The sequence below is a fragment of the Ailuropoda melanoleuca genome, chromosome 16 (genome assembly GCF_002007445.2).
Source record: "Ailuropoda melanoleuca isolate Jingjing chromosome 16, ASM200744v2, whole genome shotgun sequence".
NCBI classification, from domain to species: Eukaryota; Metazoa; Chordata; class Mammalia; order Carnivora; family Ursidae; genus Ailuropoda; species Ailuropoda melanoleuca.
Genome location: NC_048233.1, coordinates 33,526,838 through 33,540,941, shown reverse-complemented (window position 1 = coordinate 33,540,941; position 14,104 = coordinate 33,526,838). Strand labels below are relative to the sequence as shown.

General features: G+C 47.6%; 1 protein-coding gene across 6 annotated transcripts in view; it reads left to right on the top strand.

The window, feature by feature from the left end:
- The window catches only part of PRICKLE1 (prickle planar cell polarity protein 1), a 107,245-nt gene that overhangs the window by 75,186 nt on the left and 17,955 nt on the right, over window positions 1–14,104 (top strand). For 2 of the 6 annotated variants that reach the window (XM_034644907.1, XM_034644903.1), the window contains exon 1: window positions 11,487–11,822. The exons of 2 other annotated variants lie outside the window; for them this stretch is intronic. The gene's annotated coding sequence lies outside the window, so the exon portion shown is untranslated. Of the gene's footprint in view, window positions 1–11,486; window positions 11,823–12,103; window positions 12,218–12,328; window positions 12,451–14,104 lie in introns of those variants that run through there. 2 more of the 6 variants (XM_034644905.1, XM_034644906.1) reach the window with 2 other exon arrangements.

Here is a 14,104-nt window from a genome sequence, read left to right as displayed (position 1 = left end):
GTAAGGACTGTGCTCCTTTCTCAGTCGTTATTTTAGTTAAGATCTTCATGGTGATCATCTATTTGGGGAAAATTCCAGGGGTTTTAGTTTTAGCGTATCTTGATTTCTCTACTACCCAACACTCCAAAGAATCTGTCCCCTGTGGAAAATGAGTGTGAGGGAAGTCTGGACATGCTTATCCCAGGTGGGAGGAACTCAGCCCAGGACTTTACTAGATAAGTAACAGGTGTGAAGTGTTGTCAAAAGGCTCTTCTCTTTGACAGCTGAATTGAGCCATAAAATTTTTGAATAATTTATGCAAGTCTGTGGAAGCCCAGATATAGATTGTTAATCCAGGGTTCAGAATGTACTAGTGTTGATTTCACAGTGAAATCCTTGAAGTTAATTTTTCATATGTCCCTTATCTTCGGCGTAGGTGAAAATACTCAGACTGCCTCATAAGTCAAAATTAATTTTGTAAACTATTATCCATGGTCTTAACATCTCCTGTTTGCTTCAGAGTTTATCATAATCATATGTTTCCAGTTTAAAATATTACAAGATGGCCAAGACTGGGGTTAAGAAATCTTTAAAACATCTTTAATTTCGGTTAACTGCTAAGTTGCATACTCTTCTTGGAAGCTGGATTTTTCCTCCTCCAAAAAAAAAAAAAAAATGGAAAGAAAGAAAGAAAAAAGGCAAAGCGACATGTGGTTTGTTACATTCATTGCTCTTCTTAGCCTGTTTTGCATTAGGAGGTTATGGAAACCAAAGACTGAAAGGTCCATAAAGGAAACCTTACAGCGAAGGAAAGAAATAGAGAAAAGAGACATCTGAAACTTGGCCCTCTTCCCCCATCTGCCCTAAAAATACATTCCAGTGCACAATGTGGGTCCCTGATAGTTGTAAATAGAAAGGAGCAGAGAAGCAAATAATTTTTTTTAATCATACTTTTTAAGTACTGTGGTGAAGTACTCCATTTTGTCCTTAAGAACTAAGGTGTAAAACCATCTGAGAAAAAATTTACAAAACTCTGTATGTCCACTCATTCCCAGGCCAGTCTGTAAAATAATTGTTGGTTCCTCCCCTCCTCAAAACAAAGACTGCCACCAGGAATCTACCCTATTGGCAGTCTCCTAGGACTAATGTGCCAGCCCACTCTCTCCTAATTTCTCCTGGCAGTGTTGATGGTGACAGTAAATAGTATCTTTACGATGCCCAGAAAATGTGCAGTCCAGCTAGCACATTGCTCCCCTTATCATTCTACTATAAAATAAATGTTATCATGATGCTGAGATGCTCGTATTACAGGCTTTCAAGAATTCCAAATATATATGTATGCCATTATCATATTTATCTTAAGAACTCAATTAAGCATGAGAGACAGAGTGACAAACATCTTTCTGTAGATTTTAATATGCCTGATTGTGGAAAAAAAATGATACACTTCCTAAAAGGTCTTCCTAGGGATCAGACAGTTGCATGTTCGAGAAAGTCATTTTAAAGGTTCTTGGAAAGACAAGGAAGTGGTCATAAGTGTTGCTCGCACTGGACTTTGCCGTCCTCTTTTATCTTTGGAGTAGTGGCTCCATTTGAAGAGGTTGTCCCACCATATCACTGGATTCTTTCAAAAACCTTTGACTCTTCTGATCCTAAAAACATGATATTTCATAAAACTGTTTTCTAATGATCCTTTCAGTCTTTGCTAACTTGTGCCCCCTTTCAAATGCACTTTTCCATAAAGAAGAGAGAAGCATTTCAAAGATTCCTAGAATCTTGTTAGACTCTATTGAAAGAGAAGCTAACGATTCAGAAAAGGTCAATAATAGGAATGTGATTCGGTCCGTTATGTAAGCAACAACGCAGTCAGTCAGCAGTCCAGGATGGAACTAGCGTTTGAGTTAAGTAGAAATGTTTGCCCCTTAGTAGGAAGCACGTTGTCTTTACAAACCTCTGTGAGGTAATAGGAGTCCTAATAGTTCCCTATTATTTGGGCTCATGTGCAAGAAATCTTTGTTGGGGGACATACTGGCAATTAGAATTGTCCAGAAATGCTACCAGAGAGAGTAGTAATTCTATTGTCTTCATTTTTCATTTGCTGCAACTGAACTGAAGGACCTTAGTATAAATAAATAAATAAATAAATAAATAAATAAATAAATAAATAAATAAATATTGGGGAACTTGGGTGGCTGAGTCAGTTAAGCTTCTGCCTTTGGCTCAGGTCATGATTCCAGGGTCTTGGGATCAAGCCCTGCATCAGGCTCCCTGCTCAGCAGAGAACCTGCTTCTTCCTGTGCCCACCCCTGCCCCGCCGCTGCTTGTGATCTGTCTCTCTCTCTCAAGTAAATAAATAAATTAAATCTTCAAAAAATACCCCCCCACACACACAAACACACACACACATCATAATGTATTATGGTTCTGGGAGTTGTGGAGTCATCAATTTTGTCTGACAAGTTTATTAATGGCCACGTTACTTCAGTGTCTTTTGCAGTGAGGATGCCGCGTGAAATGCGTTCAGTAGAACGTGTCACCCACAGACTTAGAAACTGAACCATTCTCATGGTTTGTTTGTTTGTTCAGCATCATCTTCCTCTAAGTTGAGGAGGTGACGGCCGGGCTGCTGAGCCCATCCGAGAATGAGAACCTCGTTTGCGCGAGAGCTTAGTACGTCCTGACACTGGTAATGACTAATAAGAACAGAGCAACTGTTATATGTAGGAACTTCAGAAACAGGCCAGTTTTGTTGCATGTGGACAATAAAACGATGTATCTGTAGAAATTAAAATGGTGCAGTGAACAGCGTCAGAAAGCGGACCGTCCATCTCCAGGGTTGGGGGCTGGGGGGTCCAGCTCCTTTGAGGCACACAACTCTCTGGTCCTAGAGGCCAGCAAAGTTAAGACATTCATTGAGCTCCCCTTTGACTAATAATTACTGCTTCATTTCTCCCCGAAACAGTACGGTGTTTAGAATTTCTAGAATTCTTCTTCCTACTTTCCGGTGATGTTGCTGGGGGCAAGCTGGGGAAAGCAAAGCCTTTTATTCTGCTACTTCGAAGAAGCTCTGCTGGAAAAACAAATAACATCGTGGTCTCAGACGATAGGCTTTGATGTCAGATCAGGTTTTGAATCCAGACTCTTGTACTAACTCGCTGATGTTGAGATGGTGGAGCAAGTTGCCTTACTTTTCTCTTTTGTGAAACAAAGAGTCTAAGACCTACCTGATGCTGTTGCAAGGATGTTCAAAAAGGTACAGGGGCGCCTGGGTGGCACAGCGGTTAAGCGTCTGCCTTCGGCTCAGGGCGTGATCCCGGCGTTCTGGGATCGAGCCCCACATCAGGCTCCTCTGCTAGGAGCCTGCTTCTTCCTCTCCCCACTCCCCCTGCTGTGTTCCCTCTCTCGCTGGCTGTCTATGTCAAATAAATAAATAAAATCTTAAAAAAAAAAAAAAAAGGTACTCACACAGGATTTAGCACAGTGCCCCGCAAATGAGCGCTCCTTGGGTGATAGCTGCTGTAATAGTCGTAATAAGGGGGTTCGTTTGGCATGATCGTGTTCTTCCTCAGTATATCACCGCAGAGAATGCAGTCACATCACACTGTATGCCAGATGACACACAGTTCTCACACTTGACTCCTCATTCCATCCTGATTCCACCACAGTCCCGAAGTTACTGAATTCACTAGAAGGCGGGCCCTAACCCAGGTGCTCAGGGAGATGCTCTCAGGCAGTGCTCCCTTTCCCTCAAGGGGGCTAAGGATGTTTGCAGCCTCCAGATCCACTGAGACCTCACTTTTTTGCCTGACAAGCAGCTCCTTTATGATCGTCTTCAGAGAAAGCACAACCCGCTTTTCCTTCGACATTCAGCAGTGGTTTTCTCCTCTTTCTCTATCAGCCATTCTCACCTTTATCCCAGGTTGTTTTTGTCTCTGGCTAACCTGCCTCTCGGTTTCACTACTCCACACCCCGAGGCCGGCGTTACAGATCTCCTATCACTTTACACTGATTTCTCGGTCTTAAAAATTCCTCTTCAGTGGAATTAACAGCAGGCTGTTAGTGATCTTGTTGTGTCTCAAAGGTTGGGGTGTGAAGCCGCGTGAAAGGATGTTGGATCCGGCCGTTTTGCTTAGGGAACCACAGCCCAGGCCGCCGGGGGCTGCGGTACTTCTGCACCTGACTGGAGGGGGGTCCGCGCCTGCAGCCCTGCTTTCTGCACCGGCCGGAGTTCTCTGTATTCACCCACCATCTGCTCCAGCTAGTCATCTGCCCTACGCTCCGTCCTGCGACCTCACAGGAGGGGCAGACGCTGCTCGCAAGAAGCATCTCATCTAGAAACGACCTTACCAAACTCAAAATGCTGACAACTCAGGAGAGGCTGTCGCGTTTGTCATGATCTCTGTGAACCCAGCAACCCAACGTGCCTGTTTTCACTGCACTGTTCGGGTTGGGCTTGGCAGAAGGCGAATGGAAGCACTGGGGAAAGCTCTTTGAAGGAGCTAGAAACACCGGAAGGTCTAGTCCTCAAAATGCTATCTCTTCCGTATGCTAATATTAACCAGAAGAGCAACCGCAGCCCGTCCTTATTAGCGTAGCCCCAGGCGGGGGGGAGGGACAGCCACTGGGTTCTCCTGATGCTCCGTGCACAGGAGAATCACGGCACTAGGGATTCACGCTAGCACCTCTGACTGAGAAAGAAAAGCAGCTGTAATTCAGGTGGAGGGACTACCTGACCACGCTGGGAGTCTTGGGACTGGTGGAGGGTCTTGGGGCTGGGAAAGCACAGCACAGCAGCCCTTCTGTACGGGGGCGTCGGCAACAGCGCCAGGACCCACCCCAAATGGGGTCGTGAAGTCAGTTAGCTGGGCAGATGGAAGTGAGTGGCTAGACAGAGCCATGGAGAGGGAATAGCTGGATGAAGCAAAGGGTCATGAAACAGCCTGGTAGAGCTGGAAGGCCCCCAGTTAGAGAGCCCAAAGTGAGGTGGTTCAGGTAGTGGTGATAGTGCTGGAAGGTTCGACGGGGGCTTCAAATGGAGGGCCCTCGCCACGAAGAAGCCATGGAGGTGTTGGGCAGACTGTGAAGAAGGGATTTTAAAGTAGGAGAATGAACCTAGTCGCATCCGTGGTGGTCAAGTGAAGGAGAATGACGGCAGAGATGTGAGGGTGGGGAGAAGTGAGTCAGGCTGTGCGGTACCCCCGGGGTTGGGAGGGGGGGTGGGCCGCAGCCGCAGAGAGAGGAGGGACAGAGTTAACTGGGAAAGCTTAAAAGACACAAAGATCTGATAAGTAACCCAAAGACGGTAGGCGGGAAGGAGGGCACCTGGAGTGAGGGAGGCTCCGGGCTGATTGGTTTGTGGCTTACTCGGTTTACGGGAGTATTGGTGGTACCATCAGGAGACTGGGAAGGGATGAGGAGGTAGGACGATGGTTTGGAGGTGGGTGGACACAGGATTTAGAAATTTGAGCTTTCTAAGGAGATTTCAAGTGAGCCAGTTTGTTCCTATAAGATCTCAGAAGCCAAAAAGAATAAACGATCTAAGTGATGAATTTCATGAGACTACTTTAAATATTGAAATGGAAAGTTTAACCTCAAATTAGTCGACACACTTAAAAGAAATCTGAATAAAAATAAAACGATGGACTGATCATTGAGATATAAAAAGGAGTCCTTAGTAGTATGTGCAAAGTCTGTGTCAGGTTCTGCGGAGAATCAAATGTGAACGAGACACTCCACAAATATTTACTGAGAATCCCATCTGTACCAGGCGAAGTGTCCAATATACCAGGCCTGTGTATCTATCACTGAACAAAACAGACGAGCTCCCTGGTCTTTGCCCGTCTTTAATTCATTGTAAACGCAGTGTTGAAGAGACTACAGCTGCAAGAATAAAGAAGAAAGGAAATATTAAAAGTAACTTGTATCAAAAAAGACAGTTACTCATCTGGAACTATGTGATTCAGGACCAATAGAACAATTTGAATTCCAGATCCTGTCCCTGGCACGATCTAATTAAAGCTTGCAAACCAGTCTCCACTACAAAATCACCTCGTTTAAATTCCCACGGTTGCAGAAGGGGACCTGGGATTGCAGATAAGATAAAGAAATGTTATGGAAAGCTTTGCTGACTTTTTTCTTTTTGGCAAGAGGCTTCTGGCTGCTTGAAACAATTCTTTGCGGACACCTCTCTAGGAACACCTTGATTAGTCATAGCGCACAGTGAACAGTGTTAAAAGCTGGCATGCCCTTGTCGGTCCAGATTCTCCCTTGTGGAGAGTCAACCATTTTAGGTGGTGGAGTTTAAATAGCATAAGAAAATACATAGGTGAGCAAAACAGCTTTGCCCATGTAGTTCATGAAGTAAAGCAGCAAATACTCCATAATTTTAAAGTTTAAGACAAAGTGATACCTATTATTTAGATGTTTTGTATGAAACATGAACCGCTAGACTGTAGACCCCCCACTTCACATTCCGATGTCATTTTCAACGCCATCTTGACGTCTGTAGTATGAGCTGGGCGGTTCTTCTACAGGGATTACCTTCCACCCTGAAAATCGTGTGCCTGTTCATTTCACAACGATGGACCCTGAGCTCTTTAACACGAGAGGGTGTAAGTACTAAGTTTTCAAGGTGAATACCAACAGGAAGATTAAGGATGAGCCTAGAAATGTAACTCCTGGGGCGCCTGGATGGCTCAGTTGGTTGGGCATCCAACTCTTGATTTCGGTTCAGGTCATAATCCTGGAGTTGTGAGATTGGGCTCAGTGGGGAGTCTGCTTCTCTCCCTCTTCCTCCTCCCCCTCCTCTTTCTCTCTCTCAAGTAAATAAATCGAGTAAGAAAGAAAGAAGGGAGGGAGGGGAGGAAGGAAGGAAGGAAGGAAGGAAGGAAGGAAGGAAGGAAGGAAGGAAGGAAGGAGTGTAAATCCTGGGTGCCTGGCTTGTTCAACTGGTAGAGCCTGTGACTCTTGATCTCTGCATCGTGAGTTCAAACCCCACGTTGGATGTGGAGATTTAAAAAAAAAAGAAGAAAAAAAGAAAAATCCTTCTAAACTCTCTGTCTCCCATGGACAGTGAAAAGTATTTGCAGTTTCAAGTTAGAGCTCACATCAGGGCCAAACTTTTGGTTGTCTTTCACATAAACTATGATTCACTTAGGAAGGTCCGCACCCCATCTGCCACCCTAACCCCCAGCATACAGGCTGGGCCACAAGTCCAGTTCCTTCACCCTCAGACGCACTGTCTGGTCTTCTCTGCCCTCGACTACTCAGGCAGCTTCTAAACTCTTCCCACCTACTTTCTCTGCACTGCTCTCTCTGCCCTCCCTCTAACTAGGGCATAGATACAATCATGTCACCCTTCTCTGCTTCGACTCCTGTGGCCCCCGTGGCCCCCAGAGTAGCTTAGAGGTCCTGCCTTCCTTTGGGCACAGTTTCCAGCCCTTCGCTTCTATCTTCCTGTCTGGGAGCATCTAGCTTGAGGTGAGGGAGCCTGAGGGGCCGACCCGGAAGAGTGTGGAGGGGTGACGGTGGGGACAGTGTTGCGGGAGGGGTTTGGGGAAAAACCAGCCCAGACCTTCAACAGAGCAGCCTCCCCTTCATCGGTTTCCATCCTGAGATTCTTAACTTGAGTTTAAAAAAAAATGGATTGTGTTCCCTCCTCAAAAGTTCTAACCATTGGCCACGCCCAAACACTAGCACTTTTAGACACGAAGAAAACTAATACCTTAGAGAATTATCCCAGTGTCACCGAGTGAGTGGTTGACAGAACAGACATTTCCTCGGCTACCTGCAAGCCCAGCGCCTCCGGGAACCTCCACAGGAGAGCAACACCACTGGCCAAGGAGGTGTGGGTGGGGGAGGGGACAGACAGCTGGGAGGACTGGAAGAGGGATTGGCTGTAGAAAATGTGAAAGAACCAGTGCTCTCTAATCACATTGCTTTCAATATAATCAAAGGGCGAAGGAAGTAATTGGAGGCCTCGAGAACTGTAACCTATTATGAAACACCGTAATGCCTGTTAACTCTAGGAAGAACGGGTGTCTGCCTTGGGGCCCTTCCCTGGGGGTGCTACGGACTCCGTGCACGGTAACTAGAATTGGCAAATGGACAGTCACCCTCGGGGGTATATCGCCCAATCTGAGGTACCACAGAAATGTTTAAAATGAACAAGAAAAAGGAACCATCTTACATAAATCTTCCATGGTAACAAATCTGGTAACAAGCATGATGAATTATTATGATTATTCCTCTGGATCTCATTTTTTTTTTTTATCCAGACAAGATGGAAAAACCCACAGGTTGTTGTCAACTCTACTGTCTACTTGTATGATTTTGTGATTCTTTTTTTATTTTAAAACTCATTTTAATTAGAAATTACATCCTTCAGGGGCGCCTGGGTGGCACAGCGGTTAAGCGTCTGCCTTCGGCTCAGGGCGTGATCCCGGCGTTATGGGAGAGCCCCACATCAGGCTCTTCCGCTATGAGCCTGCTTCTTCCTTTCCCACTCCCCCTGCTTGTGTTCCCTCTCTCGCTGGCTGTCTCTATCTCTGTTGAATAAATAAATAAAATCTTTAAAAAAAAAAAAAAAAAAAAAAAAAAAGAAATTACATCCTTCAGACAGGCGTTACTTGAGGTTCTTGTAGTTGCCTACCTGTATATAGTCAGAACAGCCAAACTGCTGTCCTAGACTGTGCTGTCACTGAAGACCCAAGCTCTCACCCTGCTTCACATTATGCCAACTGACCCGCAAGTTTATTCAGTAAGACGTCCCTTGATGAATGTTAGAGCCCTTGATCTCTCTTTCTCTTAAGGAACTCCAGGACATCCAATCATTTAAATAGACTCTTCCTACATTTCTGGTATTTAGATACAAATTCTTCCCAATGATGTCTGAGACCAAGAGCAACTCTGACTCTCAACACTGAAAAGCAGGTCTGTTTTACAAATGAAAAAGGCAAGGAAAAGACCTCAAGGTCACCATATACAAATCACAGGAGAACCAAGAAATAGCGCCAAGGTTGGCTTTCCATTTGTATTTTATCTCTTTCTTCCAGATCCAGTACAGCTGGCGGGTATCTGACAAACACAATGCTGCCTCTTTATTCCTTTGCCCTTGGCATTTTTCTGATTTTCTGCCTAGTCTCTTCCATTAGGACGTTGCAGTTCAGGCTGGTTTTAGGTTAGAAACAGACTGACTTGTACAAGTGTGGCATATCTGTGAGGGCCTGAGAAGAATGTCCAAAACTCCTTTGTTCACTTAACTCTTGTTATTGAGCTGGTCTGCTACGCAAACGCGCCAGGGATGATTCTAGGTGCTGCGAATATAGTAGCAGATCCCGAAAAGTCTCTGCCTTTTGGGGGAGGAGAGGACAGCAAACATGAACAAACAGACACATGGTGTCAAGCAAAGCTCAGAGCTATGAATACCAATAGCAAAACCAGAGGGAGAGGTGACTTGGGGGATTAGGAGGGCTGGAGAAGGCCCCTCTGAGGAGGTTACAGTAGAGCAGAGACTGGGATGGGCTGAGGAAACCAAGTCCTGTGAATTTCTGGGCTTCCTTTCTCCGCCTCCCCTCACGTGTGATCTGCAAGCAATGAATATTCCCCCCGGGCGAAAACAAAAGGATGCTGGTTGGGGGCCTTGCTCCCCATCCTGCCTAAGTTTGCCCTTGACAATAGCAATGCCTTTCAGGCCCGAGGAAAGTCCGTTGCATTTAGATTGAACAGGAGTAGAAAGCTTTTTAATGCTCTCCAAAGTGCTTCATCACTAAAAACCCTGACGATAGGCAATAAAGCTGACAGTAGCTGTTGAAATTGTAACAAACAATATTTACAGGTAACTGTCTTAGAGGAGGCACACTTACAATGGCTGACATTTAATACCGATCAGTGTTATGGTTTGTATTTTGGGAGGGTTCTGTGGCCTTGGGTAAAGTGTAGCTCTCCTTTAAAAGCTGCTTCTAAAAGGATCCACCTGGCTCAAAGCATTGGTCCACTGATACCACCTTTATCGTAATGAGACCATAGTTTAGGATTTAAGTCAATAACTGTACTTTTGTCCTCTAGATCCGGTCAGTGCATGACTTCCCCGAGGAAGCCCACACAGAATGAAATAGGAAAAAGGAAATCTGACCTAGGCCTTCATGTTAATTTCACAGGCCCATAGAGGAAAGCAGTAACCCTGAAAGCCCCCCGCCCGCCCTCCCACGAGTCCCCACACAATCTGAAGGCCAGAGGAGCTCAGCGGTGGAACTGTTTAGGAACAGTCTTCAAAACCGGTATCTGTATTGGCCAACAGAGAGTCTATTTGAATTACAAATCCTGTTGTTTGAATCCATGTTTCCAAATTAGTCTACCAGCATAGCCACACATTTTTGTCTCTGCCATTTTAAAGCAATCACTTAAAAAAGGAGCTTCTCCTCAGCTGCTTCTCCTCTCTTTAGGGCAGAGATAACAGAAACTGGCCACAGAGTTATTTACTTGACTGTTCCATTTATGGCAACTTGTTTGTGTATTTTCCAATCACAGTTACAATGAGCTATTGTTCAGTTGTATACTGTCGAAACATATATATTACAAAGCACTCCCAAGGAAGCCCATTTCAAGTTGTTTTTATTTAGTAGCACTTTATACACTGGCAAAACCCTTAAATATTTAAACATTGCATCCTTTTCTCTCCCCCCTTCCTATTTTATCACCTTGTGATAAGGAGGCTGTTGGAGAAATTAAAATCTGTAGTTCAAAAGAGATCGATACCTCAGGTGCTGGTCACACTCGTCTACCCGTTTTTGTAGGCTTGCCCTGAGGCCCTGGTTTTGCTTCTCTTGGTCCTTTCTGTAAACAACTAATGCCAAATTTCACTTTGTCTCAGTGTATCTAGAAATCAGCTCAAAAACAAGATTAGACTTAAGTATGAGGCACATTCTTGTGTCTGCATGATATTCACTTAACCTGTTTGTGGAAACTCTTATTCGTGTACTTGATTAAGTGTATCCCATGACCTGGCACCTTTTCTTTTGCTGTTATTTACCGAGAAAAATAAATCTCCTGCGCTAAGCAGTAGGAATCACTGCGAAATGCAAGAAAAGTCCTAGGAGGAGAATTCATATGTTAATGAGCCCTTCCAAGTGAGAACTCGGTTAAACGTGCCATTTGCTGACATCATGTTTATGGGACTGAGTGGAGATGATTTCTTTAAGAGGTGGCCTTGCATAATTCTCCCAGCGTTTTGTGGCCCGCGCGTGCACCTGCGGGAGGGGGAAGTTTACATAAGCGTCCTGGGGTATTTGCATCTCAGCTGCTCCTCTCACTAGGACTCCTGGGAATGGAGCGGGCGGACGGAGGTAAGGTGCTCCAGCCGCGAGGCTGGCCAAGTGGGTGGGTAACTTTTCGAGGAATAATGTGCGCGAGGACCTGGTGGAGACCTGCCAGGGGCACGGTCAGCAGTGACAGTTCCTGGAAAGCGGGCGGCCGCGAGATCAGGCTGGGCAGGCGCCTCCTGCGGACGGGAGCCGGGAGCCCAGCGGGGTTGGGATAGCCGGCCCGCCGCGCTCCTAGGAGGGTGGGACCGGCAGGAAGCGAAATGGTTACTTTTTTAAATGCGGGCTCTGGTTACTTCTGAAGATCGCCGGCCCCGGGCGCAGAGCGGACACGGGGGTTTTTCTCTCCCCGGTCGATGGTTCTGGAGAAACGCAGCGCTTGGGCGTGGGGGATGCGGTGGCCTGGACAAAGCTACTCAAACACGGGGGAGCAGAGTCGGCGACGCCGGCGGGGACTGAGGGTCTCCGGGGAGCTGAAGGACCTTTTGCCGGGCCCCTCCACGGCTGGTTAGGGAGCTACGGAGGGTGAGGATCGCCGCGTTGCACAGAAAGGAGGCTCGAGGGGGACAGCGGATGTGTGTGGGGGGGTGCGTCACGGCCGGGCGGGGGCTGCGGGCAGCGACCCCCTATCCGTCGGGTGGGGCGGGTGCTGAGCCCCGACAGGGGGCGCGGCCAGCCACGGTTTACTGGGGGCCCTGCGCTCGCCGCCCCCGCGCCTCCGTCCCCTCCCTGCTCGGGTCTCCTCCGGAAACGGGTGGGTGAGGGTGACCTGGAGGGCACCCGGTCCTATTTTCCTTCGGGAACCACCCCGCGCCGAGCGGCCAGCTTCGGCCCCACGCGGAGCGGTGGGCGCTGCGGCTTCGCCGGCCGCCGAGGGCGCCGGGAGGGGCTGCAGGCCGCGCTCGGCCCTGCAGCCGCAGGTGGGGAGCCGCTTTCTGGTCCCGGGGCTCGGTGGCAGCCGGGCGACGGGGACTGAACGCCGAGCGCTGCGGGGGTGCGCGCGTCCCCGTGCGCCCGGGGAGGGGGCTTCTCGTCGGAAGTTGGGGGAGAGACGGGGTCCGGCGGCCGTTCAGTATCGCCGTCAAGCCGCGGGGCGAGTGCTCTTCCTCGGAGGGGGCGCTGTGCAGAGGCGGCGCGAGGCTTTCCCCTGGAGGTGGGTGAAGGGCTTCGCAGGCGACTGCACTGTTCCCTGGGAAAAGGGGGGCTGTTCTCTGCGGGCCTCGCGTCGGCGCCCAGGAGGGACTCGCTCCCAGCCGCTGGGTCTGGGGCTCGGCCTCCGGGGCCGGGGGGCGGCCGGGAAGCGGCCGGGAAGGGGCAGGGGGCCGGGTCCCACCCGCGGCCCGGGGCGCCCCCTCGCGGCCCGAGCAGCCACGGCCGCGCGGAGGGTAGGGCTTTGCGGGGCGCCGACGGCTGCTCTAAGATGTCTCTTTCCTCCGTGCGGGCATCGGCTGACCCGGCGGAACTCCGACAGCCGTCACTCGCAGCCCTATCTAGCCTGCCGAATTTTCCCGAAGGGGGTGACATCCTTTCCCTCCGGCTCCCCTCCGGACCCCTTCTTCAAAAGCTCGGGTTTTCACATTAATCTATGTCAGTATAAACCAGGCTATGTGTGGAATTTGTTTTTACAACTCGAGTCTTGTGACTTCTCAAACACTTTCTTGAAGTGTTTTCTCTGGAAACTCGTTTCAAATGAGTGCTGTAAGTTTCACAAAGAGGAGTGTTGTTCAGGAGCCAACAGGTGACGGGGTGAAACCTGAGTCTGTGTGTACATTGGAGTCAAGTCTGGCTGCCGTTTCCTTGGGCCGCCGTTGAAAATAGAAATTCAAAAAATCAATAGGAGACTGACTGGAACACGATTTGCAAAAATATCTGCGTCCCCCGTTATGGAAAATAACTAGTTCGTTAGCGCAGTGCCTTGCGTGGTCCGCTGTACACCCAGCGTGCGTTTTGGATTTTGTCTGTATAGCCGGTTTACAGCCAAAAAAAACCTGACCCCAAAAGCGTCGCTCTGGCAAAGGACCATGCTTTGTCATCATGTTTCCTCCTTTTGTTAAGCATTCTGTCTTACTGTCGTGGAATGTATTTGTGCATGAAATTAGAATGCTTTGAAACCCCGCGGGGTTCCACATTTCCCTTTGGAAAAATGGATAGCTTCTTGGCAATTGGATGGTACATGACAGGCCACTCAGCTGTTGGAAAATGTACAAGTTGGATAGAGGTTTACCTGGAAAATACAGAAAATGCCAAGGGGCACATGGCCTAATGCCACTAATTGCTGGTATGAAGTACTCTTAACAAAAGAATGTTTCATTAAGCAATGTCTTTGGATACCATTGTGATGTTTTTATTTTACAGTTCTCTCTACAGTTCATTTCAATATTAATAAAACAGAATTGGGCCCTGAACTGTGTCTTTAGCAGACAGTAAGTATTGAGCGCTCTTTGGCTGTGTGAGAAAAAGAGGTAACAGTTTAGGGTCTCTACTATGAAATTCAAACCTTGGTTATCATAGTTTTGATACCTATGGCGATGACAGGTCTCTGGCTTTTTAAAAATCTCCATAAAGAAGAAATTACCTGTATCCATAGGGTTGTATATTTTGTGTGTTGTAAAGAATGGAAGTGTTGCAGGTTTTTGCATTGCCAAGTTAGTCTGTAAAATTTAATTCACCTGCATATTTAGCCTGACAGAGTTAGAGTAGCTCTTGAATGGGTGTGTGAGCAGTGTCTTCTGTGTGCTGAGGCCTTGTTAACAAGCTGTTTAACAAAGAAGTTGTTAAGCAGTTTGTGGCCTACAGGATGACACTTA